Source organism: Pan troglodytes, chromosome 11 (assembly GCF_028858775.2).
Source record: "Pan troglodytes isolate AG18354 chromosome 11, NHGRI_mPanTro3-v2.0_pri, whole genome shotgun sequence".
In the NCBI taxonomy this organism is placed as follows: Eukaryota; Metazoa; Chordata; class Mammalia; order Primates; family Hominidae; genus Pan; species Pan troglodytes.
Genome location: NC_072409.2, coordinates 86,397,927 through 86,420,764, shown reverse-complemented (window position 1 = coordinate 86,420,764; position 22,838 = coordinate 86,397,927).

Below are 22,838 nucleotides of genomic sequence, written 5' to 3'. Positions count from 1 at the left end.
GAAAGGAAGGTATAAGAAATGAAGCGAGAAAAAGGAAGAAGGGAAGGAGAGTACCTTTTGGCTCCTGATGCTCACCTTTGATCTTTAGTATTCCAAATATATTTTGGAAATGATACTTCACCTCTATATATGCATTTTTTGATAGTTAAAATTTTAAACATTCAACTTTAGTTCAGTGTATTATTTCTTTGAATGGAAAGTACTCAATCTGCCTTCTGTTACCTAATGTACACATAAAATAATTATAAAAATCCACTGCCTGGGAATAAGTGTTCAAGATCTGAGGCTGTTTCTACTTAATTAATATTGGCATAAAAATATGTGAAAGATTGAGCATATAGGTTGATAGTTAACAATGCTTCCAGCTAGGACTGATCAATATGACATCTGAGGAATAATCATCGGACTTGTGAAGAGTACAAAATAGTTACTAGTTAGCTTCCTCTTTTATCCAGCAGCATCTAAATGATTTAAATATCAAAAATAAAAGATTTTATAGTTTTCTTTAGTAAACATGTTGCATTGTCATATTTTAAAAGAGTTTTGCTCTAAGGATAGGATAGGAAATAGATTTTTACTGAGTGCCAATTGTGGTAGAGTCTTGTGTAGAAACATTTTTTATTCAACTTAATGAGCTAATAAATATTTTCATTTTACAGAAAGGAAAACTATGATGAAGACATTTTCTCAAATCACACAGTAAGTAAGTGAAAGAGACAAGAATCAAACACAAATTTATGTAATTTAACAAATCCATGCTTTTTCCTGACATGTCCTGCTTCTCTGTTATCGAATATTTTTATGATGGTCTATCACTTTAGCGTATGCTTCAGATGCTTCTTCACTTATTGACTCATTAGTTTCGAGAAAAAATGATTGTCCCGCCACTTATTAATTAATTCATTCTTTTAATAAGGAACTTTTGGATATCTATTATGTTTTATATACTGTGACAGGTGCTTGGAATACAAAATGAACAAGCTTGTTTCATCATGGCTATATTAGTAACAGCAGTTGGCCTAATTCTGACTTGAGTGATTCCATTTCCACATGCTTAAATCTTTCTTCTTAGGAAGAGAAGTGATTAAACATGACAATTTCATTTTCACATTTTGCAGCTAAGCTGCTATTGTGCACCCTCTTAGAGATGTATCTACTTCAGAGAAGATGAACTTATGTGAACACTTAGATGTTCAAATATTAAACAAGGATTTATAAGGTACTTCAGGATTAAATATGCAGAGTTGGAGCTCCCTCGGGTTCTCAGAAATGTGTTGGTTAAAAAAAACAGTGCCATCAGATAGACAACTTTATTAAAGAAAAGGTAAAATTCTAAATGATTTCTCCTTCCAGAGTATATTGAAATATAAATTTATTCATGACTGTGCTGTAGATATTTAAGTAAGTTCATCAGCCCACAATTCTTAACATTTAGTTGAATCTTTTACTGATGTCAGATGTACTTTATTACTTAAAAGAGGCAACAACAATCATCTCATACATTGTTCTTGGCTACCTTCTGCTCTTCTAAAAACTGGCAATTATACAGGACACACAAGTGTAGCTCCAGATGCATAAGCACAAATCACCAGATTATGAAAGTGACAGCACTAGTAGATGGATAGCTGCATGAAGCAGCATTGTTGAGTATATTTACTTACTGTGAAGGTCACAATAGGTATCTGTCAGGAAAAAAATGTATATTTAAGCTGAACTGTGATCAGCCTTGAATATATAAATCAAAAAATTATCACAAATAGATTTGTTAAAATTCAAGGCAAAAAGAAGATAATATAATGTGCTCTTTTAAGGAGGGTTAGTAAATAATTGAGAAAAATGTTTTCTACCACAGATACGCAGGTGAAGGCAGTGAACCATGTACCCATTTTGCCACATTTAAAACACTGCTTGACTGCAAATTTAAAAAATACAATGCTATGCTTTTATCTTTAAGAGTCTGAGGATATGCAGACACTTACTCTGAATCCTACTTTTATTTATCTAATCCTCCTTTTACTTAGAAAGAAGAAATAAATTAAAAAACTGCAGCAGGAAATACATATTTATCCAACCAGTCATTGACAAAATCTGGACTAGAAAGTGATCTCTCTGCTCTTATTTCAGTGTTGTCACTGTAGGAAAGTAGAGGCATGTCATAGATAATTACTTAAATATGCTTCAAATAGATAGGTGTTCTCCTAGGAAAATCTGGCCAATTGCTTGCTCAAATAATTTCATGCATATACTCATTGTGCTGATAATTTACATACAGAGTAATATTTTTATCCATTCTAAGTGATTCTATTAAGTCAACTGCAGGTTGCTAAATTACAGTGTGTAATTTTGTAACAAAAGTCGTTTTCTTTTTTGGTTCATATGCATATGGTACAATTAGATTCAGTGAAATAATTCCAAGGTATTCTGTATGTTAAAGTTTACAATTTTATACCAAGCATTTTTTCTTGTTCTTACACCTGCTTTCTAACCAATGATGTGCAATATTGGGTAATATATTATAGTTCAACTCAAGCTTTCATAATCTTCCGTACATTTTTTAAAAATTCACGAGTTTTCATATTGACTGGAACAAAACTAGAAAATTATCCTATAACCAGTGTAATCTATCCAATTCTCCCCCTCAATCACCATAACATGATGTGCCAATACATCTCCTGATAGTTGATTATGGTGATTGTCGATCCAAAACAAATTGAAACTTATTTATAACGAGGCTGAGGAAGGCTATTTGAATGGTATAAACAAGCTAGAAAAATAATTTTAAAATTATTTTTCTCGAAATAGTATACTATTTATTATTAAATATTCTATACCTTTTATTGTCAAATTTAAACAATACAAAAAAAGCCAAGAAGTTCAAGTCATGCCAAAACAAGACCCAGAGAAAATCATTGTAACATAGTTGATCCCTGCCCTTACAGAAAACAAAATTCCTGAAATTTATCTATACCTATTGTATTTCTATCGATAGTCATAGATACGTTTCACATTAATAAGGTGCTCATTTTTCTGTTGTTTCCCTGCTCACTAGGCGCCTGACTCTCTATAGTCTTCCTTTGTCTCCAATACTATACTAACTTCTACGGTCACTAGTAACTTATTCATACATTTTAAAATAACTACAAGAGTATAATTGTAACACAAAGGATAAATACTTGAGGGAATGGGTACCCCATTCTCTATGATGTGGTTATTATGCATTGCATGCTTGTATCAAAACATCTCATGTAACCCATAAATATATATACCTACTCTGTACTCAAAAAAATTAAAAATTTCAAAAAGTTATCTTTGCATTGAAATCCTACAGAGACACCCCTCCATCGCCCTATATTCATGTCAACATCAATCAGTGGCTTTTTAATCTTTTATAATAGGTCAACTTTAATCTTAAATTTTTATGTATCCTATTTTTTCTATTTTAAATTAATTTTTTATGTATGCTATTTATTTTTTCTTAGGTCTTATTGATCTTCCTCACAAGGCAGTAAGCTTGGTAAGGGCGATTAGCCCTCACACTCTTTGTCATTGCACTGTCCATTGTCATTTTTAAAGGCTGAATTGTATTTATGTACGTGTGTGGATGTTTGTGTGTATATAAGTTAATTTCTAAAAAAAAAAAAAGATCCTAAAATAACATTTAAAAAGACTTTTCCCTCCATAAAGATGGGTTGAGCATACTTTTCTCTATTTCTACCACTAAGCATAGCTATATTACATATTAATATTTAGTATCAAATATATTATGTATTATATATTAAATATTTTTTAGAAAACTTGAAAGTTGGAGAAAAGTCAAAAGTCAATCAAAAGTCAAACAGGCTAGGAACTTCAGAATTCAAATAATAACACAGTAGTCAGTTTCTTGAGTTTTCTTTTTTGTCTCACATAGCCTGTATTTGCCACTGGAGAAGCCAGTAACCCAGATAAACCAATAGTGCAAAACTCTGAAAATTAACTAAAAGCTTATGGCAACCTAGGGAGTGTTTATTCAATAAAACCTGCCAAATATCAAAGAGCAGCAACATTTGTGTAATTTTAACTCATCCTAGTTCCATCTCATGTTCCACAGTTCATTGGTAACCTTGAAAATAACAGCCTACCTTCCTCATATAGGTGGAGAGAACAGAATGAACTTAGTTGAAGTATCTGGTGACTTCTAGAAGGCCCACTCAGAAGGCTTGCATTTACCTCACATAACTCAGAACTCACCTAATAAAGCTGCTGCCTGAGGGAATTTGTCAAAAATACTTAAATGGAAATGTTTCGGTTGCTATTACATCAGGTAATGAAGAACACTGGAACAAACAATGGATTAATCAAAAATATTAGGAGGAAAGTCTATGGGTGAGATGGTTTATTAAATAAAAACTCTTAAAGTTCTGGCATATTTCTGGGAGCCTAGAATGTCAGTTAGAATGCTTGAGGTTCTGTCTTTCCTGCATGCTCAGGAAAGAACTGAGAAAGCCCTAGATGTCACCTTTGGCAGACCTTGAGAATTTCTGCAATCAGGAGCTGAAGGCTAAGGCAAAGTTGTAAATTGCCTAGCTGAGTGTTGAGGGTGTAATTCAGCGTACACACACACACACACACACACACACACACACAGCCTATAGAAAAAGATAGAGTTATTTTGGGTCTAGGCATTTAAGAAAATCTTTGCCTATTTTCATTGGCTGATCATTAGATAATTAAACATTGGCTTCAGTGGCCACACATGACAGTAACACAGATTTTCCAGAATTAGTTCAGAAAAGCCAGCAAACAAATAACAATGACTGCAGAAAACAGTAAAAACAAACCCCAAGGAGGGGGAGACACATCATAATCAAACTGTCAAAAGCCAAAGGCAAAGACAGAATATTGAAAGCTGTAAAAGAGAAGTAACTCAGGTACAAAACATCTTCAATAGCTGATTTTTACCAGAAACTATGGTGCCCAGAGGCAGTGGGATGATATAATTAAAATGTTAAAAGAAAAAATAAAACCCATAAACCTACAATATCCAATAAAATTGTCCTTAAAAAGGAGAAATATATTCCAAATAAGTAAGAAACCATATGAGCTAACAAATGTCTCCTACAAAAAAATGCTAAATGAAGTCCTTCAGGCTGAAATGAAGGGACACATGATAGTATGCTTAATACATATAAATAAATAAAGAACAGTAGCATAACTACTTAAGTAAACATAAAAGACTGCCTTAATAGCCTTTGTATTTTCTCTTTTCCTATCTTATTTAACAGATAATTGCATATATCAATAATTACAAATACATGTTGATGGGCACACAATGTATAAAGATGTAGTTTATGAAAATAAAATCATAATAAAAACAATGAGAAGAAAATTAAAATATATCTAGTACAAAAGAGGAAAATTTGAAGAACAAGAAATAAGATAAACAAAAACAAATAGCAAAATAATAGGAATAAGTCTTTCCCTGTAAGTAATTACGTTAAGTGTAAGTAGAATAATATCTCTAATTAAAAGGCAGACATTGACAGGATAAATTAAAAGTAAAATAAAAAGAACATTATCCAACTATGTGTTGCTTATAAGATATTCAAAATTTAAAGACACAAATAGATTGAAAATGAAAGAATGATAAAAGATATTCTAGGCAAGACATAACCACAAGGGACCTGGAATGAATATAATATATCTCAGAAAAAATAAAATTTAAGACAGAAATTTTACTAGAGACACAAAAGGACATTATAAATAAAAAAGTCAATTCACCAAGAAACTATAAGAATTATCAATATACATACAGTTAAAAACAGGGTCTCAAAACACATGAAGTAAAAATGGACATAATTGAAAGAAGAAATATTTTAACATTAATAGGTGGAGACTTTAATACCCCACTTTACATAATGAATACAACTAGAGGGGCAGATCAACAAAAATATTAAAACTCTGAGAACAGTAAAAACCAAGATAAAGTAACAGAGATCCATAGAAAACGCCAACCAATAATAGTAATATGCCTGTTCTGCAATGCAGACCATGTGCTAGGCCACAAAACAAATAATAATAAATTTAAAACCATTGAAATTATATAAATAATGTTCTCTTACCACAATGGAAATAAATTAGAAATAAATTATAGAAGAACACTTGGGGACTAACAAATATGTGAAAATTAAACAACATATTCATAAATAACTAAAGTTTCCAAAGAGAAATCACAAAGAAAATTATTAACTACTACCTGTTTGGGCTGCTATAAGAAGAATACCATAGACTGGGTATTTGAATAACATTCGTTTCCTACAGTTCTGGAGGGTAAGATATTTGAGATCAAGGTGCCAACATGGTTGGGTCCTGGTGAGAGCTGTCTTACTGATTTTCTCACATGGCACAAAGTGATAGAAATAGAAAACAAGCTCTCTGTGTCCCTTTTTATAAGTGACTTTATTAGTCCATGTTCACACTGCTATAAAGAACTACCTGAGACTGGCTAATTTACTTTTAAAAAAGTTTAATTGACTCACTGTTCTGCAGGGCTGGGGAGGCCTTAGGAAACCTACAATCATGGAGAGTGAAGGAGAAGCAAGGCATGTCTTACATGGCAGCAGAAGAGAGAGGGAGAGGGAGAGGGAGAGAGTGAGGTGGGAAGTGGCAACCTTTTAAACCATCAGATCATGTGAGAACTCACTCACTATCACAAGAACAGCATGGAAGAAATCACCCCCAGGATCCAATCACTGCCCCTCAGGTCCCTCCCTTGACACATGGGGATTACAATTTGAGATGAGATTTGGGTGGGGCACAGAGCCAAACCATATTAGGCACTAATCCTATAAAGAGGGTTCTACCCTCATAAACTACCACTTATGAAAGGCCCCAATCTCCAATTCTACCACATTGGGGATAGGGCTTCAATATAAAAATTTTGGTGGGAAACAAACATTCAGCCTATATAAAAATCTTTGAGATAAACAAAAAATGAAAACAAAATATACAAAAATAAACATATGGGATGTAGAGAAAGCAGTGCTCAAATGAAAATTTATAGTGGTAAAAACACACATTAAACAAGAAGACAGATTTCAAATAAATAATCTAACCATTCACTTTAATAAACTAGAACAAAGAGAACATTGAACACAACACAAAGAAATAATTTTGTTCTCAACCACAAGCATGGTAAGTATGTGAGGCAATGCATATGTTAATAAGCTCAACTAAAACATTGCACAATATATACCTATTTCAGAACATCATATGTTCCACAATAAATATATTCAATTATTATATGTCAATTAAAATTTTTTTAAAGTTGGTTTAAAAAAATCAACAAAATTCAGAAATCTTCAATTAGATGGACCATGAAGAAAAGAGAAGAATCAAATTATTAACTTTAAAAATGAAAATGTGGGCATTATCATGGACCGCATAGAAACTGATTATAGAATAATGCTATTAACAATTAGAAAACTTAGATGAAATAGACAAACTCCTAGGAACACACAAACTACCAAAACTGATTTGAATAGAAATAGACAATATGAATATATTTATAATAGAATATTAAATCAGTAATAAAGAATCTCTCAACAAAGAAAAACTCAGGGGTGGATGCAATCACTGGTTAATGCTACCATACATTTAAAGAAGAATTAATACTAATCCTTCTCAGCAAGCACAGAAAAAGATGCTCAACATTATTAGTCATTAAGCAAATGCAAATGAGATTCATAATTAGATACCACTTCATATCCACTAGGATGGGTATGAAAATTAATGATAATAACAATCATTAGCAAGGTTGTAGAGAAATTGGAACGGTCTTAGATTGCTGGTAGGAATATAAAATGTTGCAGCACTGTAGTAAACAATTTGGCATTTTCTCAAAATTTAAATCAGATGACCCAGGAATTTCACTCCCATATGTATACCTGGGAGTATTGAAAAAATATGTTCACTTAAAAATTTATAGGCCAAAGTGTATAAACCTGGAGTTACGTAGGATAAAAATAAGTCTATAGAGCTAATGTACAGCGTGAGTATAGTAGTTGATAATGCTGTATTTTATACTGAAAATTAGTTAAGTGACTAGATATTAGACGTTCTCACCCAAAGAAAAAGAAGGTAACTATGGAAGATAATAAAGAGGATAATTTTCTTGATTGGAGAAATCATTTCACTACATATTGTATATAAAAACATCATGTTATACACCTTAAATATATAAAATAAAAAAGAATTATCTGAATTATGTTAAAATACCAATAATAACATTAAATGTTATTTACCTAAACATACCAATTAAAAGGTAGAAATGAACAGCTAGAAAAAAAAGTGCATGACCCAATTATATGTATTTCTGTATAGAAAAAGTACTCATTTCAGGTACAATGGTGTCTGTAGGATGACAATAAATGTTGGAAAAAATCTACCATGCAAACAGAAGTAAGCAGGAGTGTCTATCTTAATGTGAGATGAAGTTTACTTCACAGAAAAGACAATTACCAAGATAAATAGGTCCATCCACCAAGGAGGTATAAGCAATCTAACAAGTGAATGCACTGAACAATAGACCTACAAAATACGTGAAAAAAAAAATGAAAGAAGAAATAGAAAAATCCAGAATACCAATTGGAGGAGACTTCAACACCCCACTCAATGGTTGATATATGTAGACAGAATATTAGAAAGGATGAAATAAACATCATCAACCAATAAGATCTAATCAACACTTAAGGAATATACAACAGCAGTAGAATGCACATAGTATTAATGTGTTCATGGAAAATGTCCAAAATGGAACACATTTAAATCATAAATGAAGCCTCAACAAATGTCAATGATTTGCAATAATATGGTTTGTATTTTCTAACCACAGTGACATCAAACTAGGGAACAATAACAAAAAGACAACAGCTAAAACTCTAAACACTTGGAAAATAAATAAAACACTTCTAAATAATACACAGGTCAAAGAGGAAATTGCAAAAAATATAGCAAAACTTCATAGAACTGAATGAAAATACAAGATATCAATGTATGCAAGACATAGCTATAAAATGTATATAACTAAAAAGCAAAATTTATATCACTAAAAACTTGAGTAAAGGTCTCAATAATATAATATCTTAACTTAGGAAACCAGAAAAAGAAGAGGAAAATAAGCCCAAAGAAAGCACAAGAAAGAAAACAATGGAAGCAGAAATCAAAAAGATCAAAAGTAGCAAAACAATTGAGAAAATCAATGAATCAAAGGTTTGATTCTTACGTCAAAATAAATAAAATTGGTAAATCTCTAGAAACATTGACAAATTAATAAGAATAAAGACATCAATCAAATTGGGGAAGCTATCATGACAGAATCTACGCCCATTTCAATTACTTGAAAATCAGAAATCCCTCAAAAGTAATCAAAATTAAAGAAATGATCTGAAGGGTCCTATTACCTGTAAAGAAATTGAATTTGTACTTTAAAACCTTGTAAGTAGAAATATCTGGGCCCATATGCATTCACTGAAGAATGCACACAGGCATTTAATGATAAATTAAAACCAATTTTACAAAATCTTTTTCAGAAAAGACACTAAGAAACACTCCCCAACTCACATGATGAGGGCTTACTACTACCCTAAATGTAAAACCAGTGAAAGACAGTCCAGAAAATGAAAAAAAAAAAAAAAAAAAACTCCCAGAGACTTAAATTTAAAAATCTTTAAGACAACATTAACAAATCAAATCTAACAATGTAAAAAAAGAATAATACACCATGAACAATTGGGCTTTCTTCCAGGTGTGCAAAACTGGTTTCACATTCAAAAATGAATAAATAGAATCCACCATATCAACAGGCTATACAAGAAGATTACATCATTATAACCAACTGACACAGAAAAATCATTTTACAAAATTTAAAACCTTCTCAATACAAAAATCTTAGCAAACTAAGAATGAAGAACTTCCTCAAGTTGATAGGAGTATCTACAAATGCCCAGGACCAGACGGATTCACAGCCAAATTCTACCAGAAGTACAAAGAAGAGCTGCTACCATAACTTCTGAAACTATTCCAAACAATAGAAAAAGAGGAACTCCTCCTTAACTCATTGCATGAAGCCAGCATCATCCTGATAACAAAACCTGGCAGAGACACAACAAAAAAAGAAATTGTCAGGCCAATATCCCTGATGAACATCGATGAGAAAATCCTCAATAAAATACCGGCAAACCGAATCCAGCAGCACATCAAAAAGCTTATCCACCATGATCAAGTCGGCTTTCACCCTGGGAAGCAAGGCTGGTTCAACATACACAAATCAATAAAAGTAATCCATCACATAAACAGAACCAATGACAAAAACCATATGATTATCTCAATAGATGCAGAAAAGGCCTTCGATAAAATTCAACCACCTTTCATGCTAAAAACTCTCAATAAACTAAGTACTGATGGAATCTATCTCAAAATAATAAAAGCTGTTTATGACAAACCCACAGCCAATATCATACTGAATGGGCAAAAGCTGGAAGCATTCCCTTTGAAAGCCGGTAGAAGACAAGGATGCCCTCTGTCACCACTCCTATTCAACATAGTATTGGAGGTTCTGGCCAGGGCAATCAGGCAAGAAAAAGAAATAAAGGTATTCAAATAGGAAGAGAGGAAGTCAAACTGTCTCTGTTTGCAGATGACAATTGTACATTTAGAAAACCCCATTGTCTCAGCCCCAAAACTCCTTAAGCTGATAAACAACTTCAGCAAAGTCTCAGGATACAGAATCATGTGCAAAAATCACAAGCATTCCTATACAACAATAATAGACAAATAGAGACCCAAATCATAAGTGAAATCCCATTCACAACTGCTACAATGAGAATAAAATACCCAGGAATACAACTTACAAGAGACGGGAAGGACCTCTTCAAGGAGAACTACAAACCACTGCTCAAGGAAATAAGAGAGGAAACTTACAAATGGAAAAACATTCCATGCTCATGAATAGGAAGAATCAATATCATGAAAATGGCCATACTGCCCAAAGTAATTTATAGATTCAATGATATCACCATTAAGCTTCCACTGACTTTCTTCACAGAATTAGAAAAAATTACTTTGAATTTTATATGGAACCAAAAAAGAGCCTGTATAGCAAGGACAATCCTAAGCAAAAAGAACAAAGCTGGAGGCATCATGCTACGTGACTTCAAACTATACTACAAGGCTACAGTAATCATAACAGCATGATTCTGTTACCAAAACAGACATATAGACCAAAGGAACAGAACAGAGGCTTCAGAAATAACATCACACATCTGCAACAAGCTGACCTTCGACAAACCTGACAAAAACAAGCAATAGGGGAAAGGATTCCCTATTTAATAAACGATGTTGGGAAAACTGGCTAGCCATATGCAGAAAACTGAAATTGGACCCCTTCCTTACATCTTATACAAAAATTAACTCAAGATGGATTAAAGACTTAAACATAAGACCTAAAACCAGAAAAATGCTAGAAGAAAACCTAGGAAATATCATTCAGGACATAGGCATGGGCAAAACTTCATGACTAAAACGTCAAAAGCAATGTCAACAAAAGCCAAAATTGAAGAGGGGAACTAACTAAACTAAAGAACTTTCGCACAGCAAAAGAAACTATCATCAGAATAAACAGGCAACCTACATAATGGGAGAAAATTTTTGCAATCTATCCATCTGCAAAGGGCTAATATCCAGAATCTACAAGAAACTTAAATTTACAAAAAAAAAAAAAAAATCAAAGAGTGGGTGAAGGATATGAACAGACACTTCTCAAAAGACGGCATTTATGTGGCCAACAAACATGTAAAAAAAGCTCATCATCGCTGGTCATTAGAGAAATGCAAATCAAAACCACATTGAGATACCATCTCATACCAGTTAGAATAGCAATTATTAAAAAGTCAGGAAACAATAGATGCTGGAGATGATGTGGAGAAATAGAAACACCTTTACACGGTTGGTGGGAGTGTAAATTAGTTCAACCATTGTGGAAGACAGTGTGGCGATTCCTCAAGGATCCAGAAGCAGAAATACCATTTGACCCAGCAATTCCATTACTGGGTATATACCCAAAGGATTATAAATCATTCTACTATAAAGACACATGAACACATATGTTTACTGCAGCACTATTCACAATAGCAAAGACTTGGAACCAACCCAAATGTCCATCAATGATAGACTGGATAAAGAAAATGTGGCACATATGCACCATGGAATACTGTACAGCCATAAAAAAGGATTATTTCATGTCCTTTGCAGGGACATGGATGAAGCTGGAAGCCATCATTCTCAGCAAACTAACACAGGAACAGAAAACCAAACACCGCATGTTCTCACTCATAAGTGGGAGTTGAACGATGAGAACACATGGACACAGGGAGGAGAACATTACACACTGGGTCCTGTCAGGGTGTGGGGGGCTAGAGAAGGGATAGCATTAGGAGAAATACCTAATGTAGATGACGGGTTGATAGGTGCAGCAAACCATCATGGGACATGTATACCTATGTAAAAAACATGCACATTCTGCACATGTATCCCAGAACTTAAAGTATAATGAAAAAAAGGAGTATCTACAAATGCCTATGGTAAACATCATACTTAATGGTGAAATGTTGAATGGATTTTCTCTTAAATTGGAATGTGTATATTTGGAACATATGACTTTCTGGAAAATACAAGATCATGGAGACAGCAAAAAGATCAATGGTTGCCAGTGGTTAGAGGAAGAGCAGGGGGATGAATAGATAGGTATACAGGATTCTTAAGGTAGTGAAACTACTCTGTATTTTATTATAGTGATGGATGCATGTTGTTCCAAATTTTTCCAAATCCATAGAACACACAACACCAAGAGTGAGCCTAAACTATGTACTCTGGGCGATAATGATGTGTCAGTGTTGGCTCATCAGTTGTAACAAATGTACTACTCTATTGGGGGATGCAGTCAATAGTTGATTGAATGTCATTTTTTGTCACATGGCCATATTTGATGAAGAATTTGTGTTTAGACATTGTTGGTGGGAAAGTAAATTAGTTAAACCTCTATGGAAAATGGTATGGAGAGTTCTCGAAGAACTAAAGACCTTTTTGACCCAGCAATCCTACTCCTGAGTGTCTATATAAAGGAAAAGGAATCATTAAATACAAAAGACACTTGAACTTGTATGTTCACTGCAGCATTATTTACAATAGCAAAGCCATGGAACTAATCTAAGTGTCTTTAAATGGTTGACTGGATAAAGAAAATGTGGTATATATACAACATGGAATACTAGTCAGTCATAAAAAAGAATGAAGTCATTTCTTTTGGAGCAACTTGGATAGAGCTGGAGACTATTTTCCTAAGTGAACTAAGAAAACCAAATACCACATGCTTTCACTTGTAAGTGGAAGCTAAAACATGGGTACATAAGGTGACAACGACAGAAATAATAAACACAGGGGACTCCAGAAGAGGATAGGGCATGAGGGGTATGAGAGTTGAAAATAACTAATTGGGTATAATGTTCACAATTTGGGTAATGGGTACACTCAAAGACTAATCCCCACCTATATGCAATATATCTATGTAACCTGCATATCTACCCCTGAATCTAAAATTTAAAACATAATTTTTATTTAGAATATATAAACAACACTCCACATTTAGTTGAAACAAAAAAGTATTCTGTTAGAAAATGATCAAAATAAATCAACATACTTCTCACTTTAGAAGATATACAGGTGGAAAAAAGCACATACAAATATGTCTGATATCACTTGCCATAGGATTCAACAATTGCACTGTTAGGCACTTATTCCAGATAAATGGAATCTTATGGTCACAAAAAAACCTATACAGAAGTGTTCATAACAGATTTACTTGTAATAGGCATAAGCTGGAAATTTTAATAAGTGAATGTTAAAAAAACTTTGGTATTCCCATGTCATGGAATACTATTTAGCATTTAAAAGGCTATTGATATGCACAACAGCATGCATAGATCCAGGTTCGAAAACTATGTTGAATATAAAAAGCCAATCTCAAAATAATACGCTATTATCCTACCTATACAGCATTCTTAAAATGACAACAAGATAGAGATGAAAACAGATTAATGGTTGCCAGGGGTTGGAGGTGGTGGTGGAGGATTGTGGCTGTGGCTATAAGAGAAAAACAGGTGGGACAAAATGATTTTGAAACATACTCACATGATGGTCACATAAATGTAACCATGATAAAATAGCTTAGTACAAAACAGCCACATACATGCATACACACACAAACACACACACATGCACACACAGTGCATGTAAAACTAGTTGGCCTGAAATAAAGTCAAATGATTTTCATGAATGCCAATGTCCTTGCTGTGACTTACAGCATGTTTAAGAAAGATACTTCGATTTTGAGTAAATTGGATGAGTGGTATAGGAATCACTCCATATTATTTCTTATAACTATGCATGAAACCACAATTATCTCAAAATAAAAAATGAAAAAAGTAATAGGAACAAAATAGCTATGTGGTTCACTTTATTTAGGGATCATAAAAAATGTAGAATAATCTGAGTTTTATTCCTGTTTCTTAGTATTATAAAAATCTATTTTTGAGTTATATAGTTCTTTAAGTACATGGACACACATCTAATTTTTTTCATTTCTACCACTGCAGACTTGATTGTTAAAAGCATCGTTCTGAATAAATAATTTTATCTGAAGAGAAATGAATATTCTTTGTGTAATTTAATTCCATTTGCAGAAAGTACTATGGGTGTTCTATTTAACTCATACTACTTCAAAACAATATCTCTATTAGTACCTGACATCCTGATTCCTTAGTACTCAAACTGGTATGCTTGAAAATTGAAGTTTCATTTAATTTTTAAAATTTACCAATTTGCACCTGCATGAAATTTCTAAGACATCCTATTCAGAGTATGAGGTACTTACTCATCATTAAGTAGGCATATGGCTATCTCTTCTCCCTATTCCTTTACACTGATGCATTTTCTGCAAAAGATTCTGAAATGCTATGTTAAATAATCATACAAATTTTTTTAAACAAAATGCAGAAGTTTCTTGTATCTAAATTACATCTAAGGCCATGACCTCCAGTATCTTTTTGATGTTTCTCTACGTTTCTACTCAAACTCGAAACTCTGAAACACAGTTGTTATTACAGTATTTTTTCATTTTACTTTTTAATCCAAACATGTAAGATTGGGAAATATGTTTTGGTACCAATGCTTCTGAAGCAGTGAGGACTACAAAGGATTCTTTATTACCAAAATCATGAGGCTGACCTTTACTAATTATGGAGCAGATGATAGTCACAGAATTGCTTTCTTTAGGGTAATTTATTAGTTTGAACACGATAGGTACCTGAATTCTACAACCGTAAGTCAAATAGATCTGAATTCAATGACTTTGGTGTGAAAAAGGAACCGAGAGATGAATCTTCCCATGTAATTTAATTTACCATGCATTTCTTGTGTACTTTCTGCATGCCAGACAATGTGCTAGGCACATAAAGAAATAGTAAAACTAAAAAGTCTGGTCCCTAATCTCAAAATATTTAGCAAATAGTTTCGATATTTGACCCATCCAAATTATGTGTTGAAATTTGATCCCCAATGGGCCTAATCAGAGGTGTTCAGGTCATGGGGCAAATTCCTCATAGTTAACTCGGTGCCATCCTTGTGGCAATAAGTGAGTTCTCGCTCTATTAGATTTTGGGAGAGCTGGTTGTTAAATAAAGCCTGGCACCTTCCTCCCCCTCTCTCTCTTGCTTTCTCTGTCTCTATGTGCTCTCCACATGCTGGCTCCCCCTCTTCTGCCAAGAGTGGAAGCAGCCTGAGGCTCTCACAAGATCCAATAGCCAGCAACGTTCTTCTACAGCCTGTAGAATTGTGAGCCTAATAAACTTCTTTTCTCTATAAATTACCCAGCCTCAGATATTTCTTTATAACAACACAAACAGACTAAGTTAGCAACTAGCCAGGAAGAAAGCTCTCCGCACCAGTATTTACAATAAAGTATGGTAAATAGTATGAAAAATAGTATGGTAAATAGTATGGTAAAAAGTATGGTAAATAGTATGAAAAAGACCTCTTGCTTATGTTGATTATTCTTTAGTCTTATGCCAATCCTGGATCTCAGATTCACAGTGTGTAAATAACACTGTGTAAAATCACTTTGGCTGTTAAACTAAAGACAATCTAGTGATAATTCTCATGATCTCTTGTGAAATTCTGTTACAGAAAAAATAAAGTCAGTTTATTCTGAAAGGTTAATCAATAACCTCCATGTCACTCCTCAGTAGAAATGTGGAACTTACACTCTCTTTTTACTCATTGTGTTCCTTGGATTGGCTTTCTGGATAAATTATTTGGTTGGAAGATCTCTATGCTCCATTTTCTATTTTATATTCACATATTAATTTCTAGGAATAGATACTTTGGTATTTGTAAGGCAGGTATCAGAGATTAAAATGCGATAACAAGGTAGAAATTAAGAAACTAATGTTTATATACATATATATTATATATATATTAATTTCTGTATTTGTATTACTTTTGTTGTATTTAATCTTGTTGTATAGTTTAATCCTCATAATCACCCCAAGTTTTTATATTTTCCATTTCTCATGACAAGACTAAGTTAAAACACAATACAATGCAATACAATAAAATATAATACATGACCAAAATAAATTTAGAAAACTTATAGCATAAAAACGTACTCTTTTAATAAGTGACAAACGTGGGAATACAAACACAGCTCTGTTTGATGTCAAAATCTTGATATGCCGAATGGCATTGACAGCTTTCTGGTTACATGAAATAAAGATATATGCTTTGAAATTTGAAATTTTTAAAATATAGCCAATCAGCATTTCCTGGCAAATTTCCATAATCATTTACAACTGAATGTTTGCTTTGAGACTTGGATGCAAATACTCATTCTAATTTTATAGCAGCTATTTCATGTTCCTCCTGGAAACAAAGGTAAGTACAGGATTGCAACTTAGGGGACAGTGACTTGTACAAGAACAGAATTCATTTCATGTATTCAGAACTAACACATAAAGACAATTTAGTAAGATAAGTGTTAATTGGTAGGAGTGTTTTTCCTTCTTTGTTTTTTTGGTTTAAGTGACTTTTTGAAATTGTGTTAATTCTGGCATCTTCCAGACAGGAGTTTGAGAGCGGTAGATAACATGAGAACATTATTGCCTTGTAATTTTATAAATATACATTTTATTCACTTATTCATTCATTTTTTTTTCAGTGTGAAGGTGATGATTCACCTTTACCAAATTTTTCTAATAGTTTTATGCAGTAGTTCAGGTCATTCAGACCTGAATGTTTACAAATTAGAAAAATAACCTGACAGCATATTCTGATATTTCTACCTAGCTTCCCTTATGAAACTTAATCATATTTTAGCCACTTCAGTCTCTTTAAGTTCTTTATTCTGTCCCTTGTGACTGAACTCCCACACCATCCTGAGAACTGATTCCCATGTCACGATTCATAGGGTTCACTCACTAACAAATACCTATTTATGTTTTATACAAAATATGCTGGGGAGGGGTTCTACAGATAAATGTTTGCCCCCTGCTTCAATGCTAGCTTTTACAAGATGAAGTAAAAAGATTTTCTTTCATACTGTGGTCTTCCTGGTTTTTACATGTTTTTAACTCTTGTGCTATAGCATCTTAGACATGGTGAATGTCCAACTTAATAAATGAAAGCTAGAAAACTGAAGTTTTCTTCCCCAGGATGAAAACCTCATTGAACTATAGAATCTTATTTTAATGGCAATACCTTCTTTCTGTTTCTCCTTAATGCACTGGAAGGGCTATGTTAGAAAATCTGACTCTCTCAGGGCCTCCTAACCCCATCTGTCTGTGGTAACTGTCTTAGGCAGTCCTCAGACAACGGGATAGAATGCTTTATGTTGACAACCATTTTAGACTGCCTAAGCAATGAGAGGTATAGCTTCACATGGATTTTGGAAGTTAATGTGTACTGAAAGGAAAATTTATCACCTATTTTACCAGGTGGCCATTGCTCCAGCAGGAATTAGAAGTGGCCTTTGGGGAAGCAGGAACTGATGAATTAGGCTCATCTGAAATCACTTGTAGCCATAAAAAAATGTTGCTCTGATAATCAGGATGTTAGCCCCAGTGTTCTGGAGAAGTTCCAGTTCTATAATTACTTCTGCCTACCTACTTTCCTCCCTGCAGTTTTAATAAGATTATTTTCTTTGCCTTGAAAAGTAAATTTTAAAAGCTAATAAAGCCATACCCAGTTAAAGCAACACTATAATGACTTAATACATATTTACTGAAATTTAAATTTAAGAATAAAATGACTATACATTTTCTTATCAAAATATTTAACTATATGCTTCAAATAGATCTTTGTTCATATAAAGACAATTAGAAACAGTTGTATTCGATCACCTTAAAGTTCATGTGGGAATTTGAAAATTTCAGAAATGTTCTATTTGCAATACAACTTTTGGAAAAATAATCAACAGACAATATAATATTCATTTTATTTTTTGGACTACAGGCTTTATTCTAAACACTATTAATATGCTTAACTATTAATTCATGATTCTGAGGTCTCTGAATTGACATGTCGTTTAGAATTGTTTACTGGTGTCTTTTAAAAAATCTCCTTGATGTTCATGACAAAATTCCAATAGTGGAAAGGTGAATTAGCAAATTTTAAAAATTGCTGCAATATTGTTAATTCATTTTATTTATCGGAATGAAAAGAACTCCCAGGTTTCAAAGAGAGCTTTGATATTGCCCTTGCTACTCTCAGAGGAATTGAAAACTTTCTTTAATAGCTGAATCACAAAGATGGCTTTTTAAAAAAGAGGAGTTGTATGTAAAAGAACAGAAATGTAAATTTTTTACATTTATCAATTTACATAGTAAAAACTTATTGCAGTTTAGCTATTAAAATTGTTTATTATATATGATATACAATGCAACTAATAATATTATATTTTACAAGTTGAGGATCCTTAATCCAAAAATCCAAAATCTGAGATCCAAATTCCAAAACCTTTTGAGTGCCAACATGATGATACGAGTGAAAAATTCCATACATAAGTAACTTACACAAACTTGTTTTATGTACAATATTACTTAAATGTTGTTAAAAAAAAAAAGTACCTTCAGCCTATGTGTATAATAAGGTGTATATATAACATAAATGAATTTCACATTTAGACTTGGCTCTCATCCGCAAGATATCTCATTAGGTATATGCAAATATTAAAAATGTGGGAAAATCCCAAACCCAAAACATTTTTGGTTTCAAGCATTTTACATAAGGTAACACTCAACCTATATTACCACATTATTATTATGTAATTTTTTTAGTCTTCTGTTACATCACATCAATTACCACATAGCAAGATTTATATCATAATAAAATTTTAGCAAAACAATATTTTCCTCAGGTTAACAAAAATGTGAACTTCTAGAGATGGAAGTGTTGTTGTTCTGCTACCTTCTTATTTGTACTGTACTTGCTGTTCTGAAAAACATATTTCTTACTAGCAAACTTCTCAGTGATGTGACAAGTACACCCTAAAAATCATACACTGGAGAATAATCTGGGAAGCACTGTAACAGGACTATCTAAAGGTCATTTGGAGGGGATTAGCAGAAAAGGGCATAGCTACAGAAGAGTGGCTCTGGATCTTGGACAGTATCTGTCACTATTGGGTTAATGAGTAAGAATGTTTTGTGGCTGACATGAACATTAAATTTCTCTTACCAATGTTAGTAGCATAGAGAAATAGCATTAAAGTGGTTGCTTACTTTTATGATATTTTTTCTCATAGAATCCTTCAATCATTTTGTAAATAAAGCAACGGCCTTTTATGAAGTTAATAAACTACAAATGAATTGAAGATGGATTCTAGAGTTAACAAGCCCGTGGCCCATGAGCGTGCTATCTCAATCTCCAGAGCAAAGTGTATTTTAATTAGTCTTTTCTCTGATGGATAGTTTGGTTTCATTCAAGGTTGGAAATGTTCCTACTGCAGAGGACTCCCAAGCAATATTTTCTTGCATGTAGAACTTGACACAGGAAGTAAAAACATTTCAGTCTCTTCTTGATAAGATTCTTTCTTCCTTTTGCTCAGGCATTCCTGAATAACTTCAATACTTCTATTCTCAACATACTGACTGATCTTTCTCATCCATTGATTTCAAATATCCAATAGACACTATAGACTTTAATATTTTGGGTGCTAATAAATACCTTAATATTTAAAGCTGGCATTTTCAGATATGGAAATGAACACTCTAGCTAACACGATTTGACCAAATTCGTAGAGTGAGACAGAGTCTGACAAAGGACATTGAACAAATCCTTCCAAATTTTAAGGTAAAATAAACTTCATAAAGTGATGATATGGGAGATGAAGAGATACCACATTATGGCAGAAGATAAAAACATATTATATTTCCATTGTAGGTTAATAGTGCAAATATAGGTATATTTTATTGCATAAAGCAAAATTTACCACTAGAAATAAGTTGTGCATTTATTTCTTCAGGAATACAGTCTGTTTTACTGAGTGCCATATGGTGAGTCAGATGAGTATAATGAAAAATACATTGGATTGGTTTCAGTCAGTATAGCTTCTAACTTTGCCTACTGAAGATGGTAGTGTTTTAATTCTATGCACATCTCTTGACTGCCCTGAGTCTTAGGAGGAAGTTGAACTTGAACACTCTTTTCAGCTCTGAGATATAACTCTCTAGTAGACAAAATCTTCATTTGTTTAAAATATATATACCTTTTAGAAACAAGGGACCAATTTAATGCATTTATTATGTCAATTTTGTAACTGAAGGAATTTCAAATACTTTATGCTTTTCGGGGGCAATTATTTGAAATTATGCCACTAGTGTTTACAGTCTAGTTTTTACTTTGTGTGTACCTGCACTATTAGATGCATATTATGCATAATCTTTATTATTTTAAAAATTAGTTATACACTTACATTTAAATTCATATGGAAATTCAAAGGACCTGAGATAGCCAAACAATTTTGTAAAATGTCAACAGGAGGACTAACACTACATGACTTTAACATTTATTACAGTGGGACAGTCATCAAGGCACTACGGAATTGGCGTGAAGACCAACAAATACATCAGTGAAAGAAAATAGAACAGACTCCAAGAACATTCCCACACTGAAATGTGTGGAATCAATCATGGTCAATTGATTTTGACAAAAATGTGTAAAGGCAATTCAGTAGCTGGAGCAATTGATATCTACATGCAAAATACGTGAATAAACTTAGGTCCATATTTCACACTATGCACAAAAATTAACTCAAAATGAATCAAGGATGAAAATGTAAAATCTACAGCTATAAAACTTTCAGAATAAGACATGAAGAAAACCTTGGTGACTTTGGGTTATATGAACATATTTTAAGATGTGATACCAAAAGCAATGTCCATGAAAGAACAAATTGATAAATTGGGCCTTATTAAAATTAAAAATGTGGCCGGTCACGGTGGCTCATGCCTGTAATCCCAACACTTTGGGAGGCCGAGGCAGGTGGCTCACAAGGTCAGGAGTTCAAGACCAGCCTGGCCAATATGGTGAAACTCCATCTCTACTAAAAATACAAAAGTTACCTGGAAGTGGTGGTGCACACCCATATTCCCAGCTGCTCAGGAGGCTGAGGCAGGAGAATCACTTGAACCCAGGAGGCAGAGGTTGCAATGAGCCAAGATCATGCCACTGCACACCAGCCTGGGTGACCAAGTGAGACTCTCAGAAAAAATAAAATAAAAAATAAAAAATGTCTTATCTTTGAAGGACACTGTAAAAATATTCAATATATAATTTATAGACTGGGAGAATATATTTCCAAATCACATTTCTGATAAAAGACTTATATCTCTTAATACAACCTAATGTAAAACAAATGAGCAAAACATTTAAATGATTTACAAGAGATTTGCAATTAATAAGCATATGAAAACATACTGAACATCAATAATCTTCAGAAGAATAAAAATGGAAACCATGGGATACCACTACACATATATGACACTGACAAAAATTAAGGAAATTAACGACTCTAAATATTGTCAAGGATAGGGAGGAACTGGAATTCCTATACATTGATAGTGGGGACATAAAATGGTATGGCTACATCAGGAAAAGTGTGACAGTTTCTTAATAAATTAAGCATACACTTGTATATAATCTAGCCATTCCACTAGTAGATATTTACCCAAGATAAGTGGAAGCATATGTCTATATTAGGACTTGTACCTAAATGATCCTGACAACTTTATTTGTAATAGCTGGATTCTGAATGCAACCCAAATGTTAATCAGTGGATGAATGTGTAAATAACCTGTAGTATATCTATAAAATTGAATACTATTTAACAACAAAAAGGAAGGAACTATTAATACATAACATGAATATATTTAAAAATAAATATGCTGAAACAAGTTAGGAGTATTATACGATTCCATTTATTAAAAATACTCCAATAGAAAATGCAAATGAATCTAGGAAATCTTTGCCTAAAGCTTCTCTGTGGTTTGCCTGCGGGTGGAGGAAGGGAATTGGCCATGGAGGGGAGGGAAGGAGGTATTACCAAAAAATCATGTAGAAACTTTTGGGAATGCTAGATGTGTCTATCATTATTGTGACAGTGGTTTCTTGAACTTACACATATGTCAACACCTATACTATTGTACATTTTAAATGTGTGCAATTATACCTCAACAAAACTGTTTAGAATATGT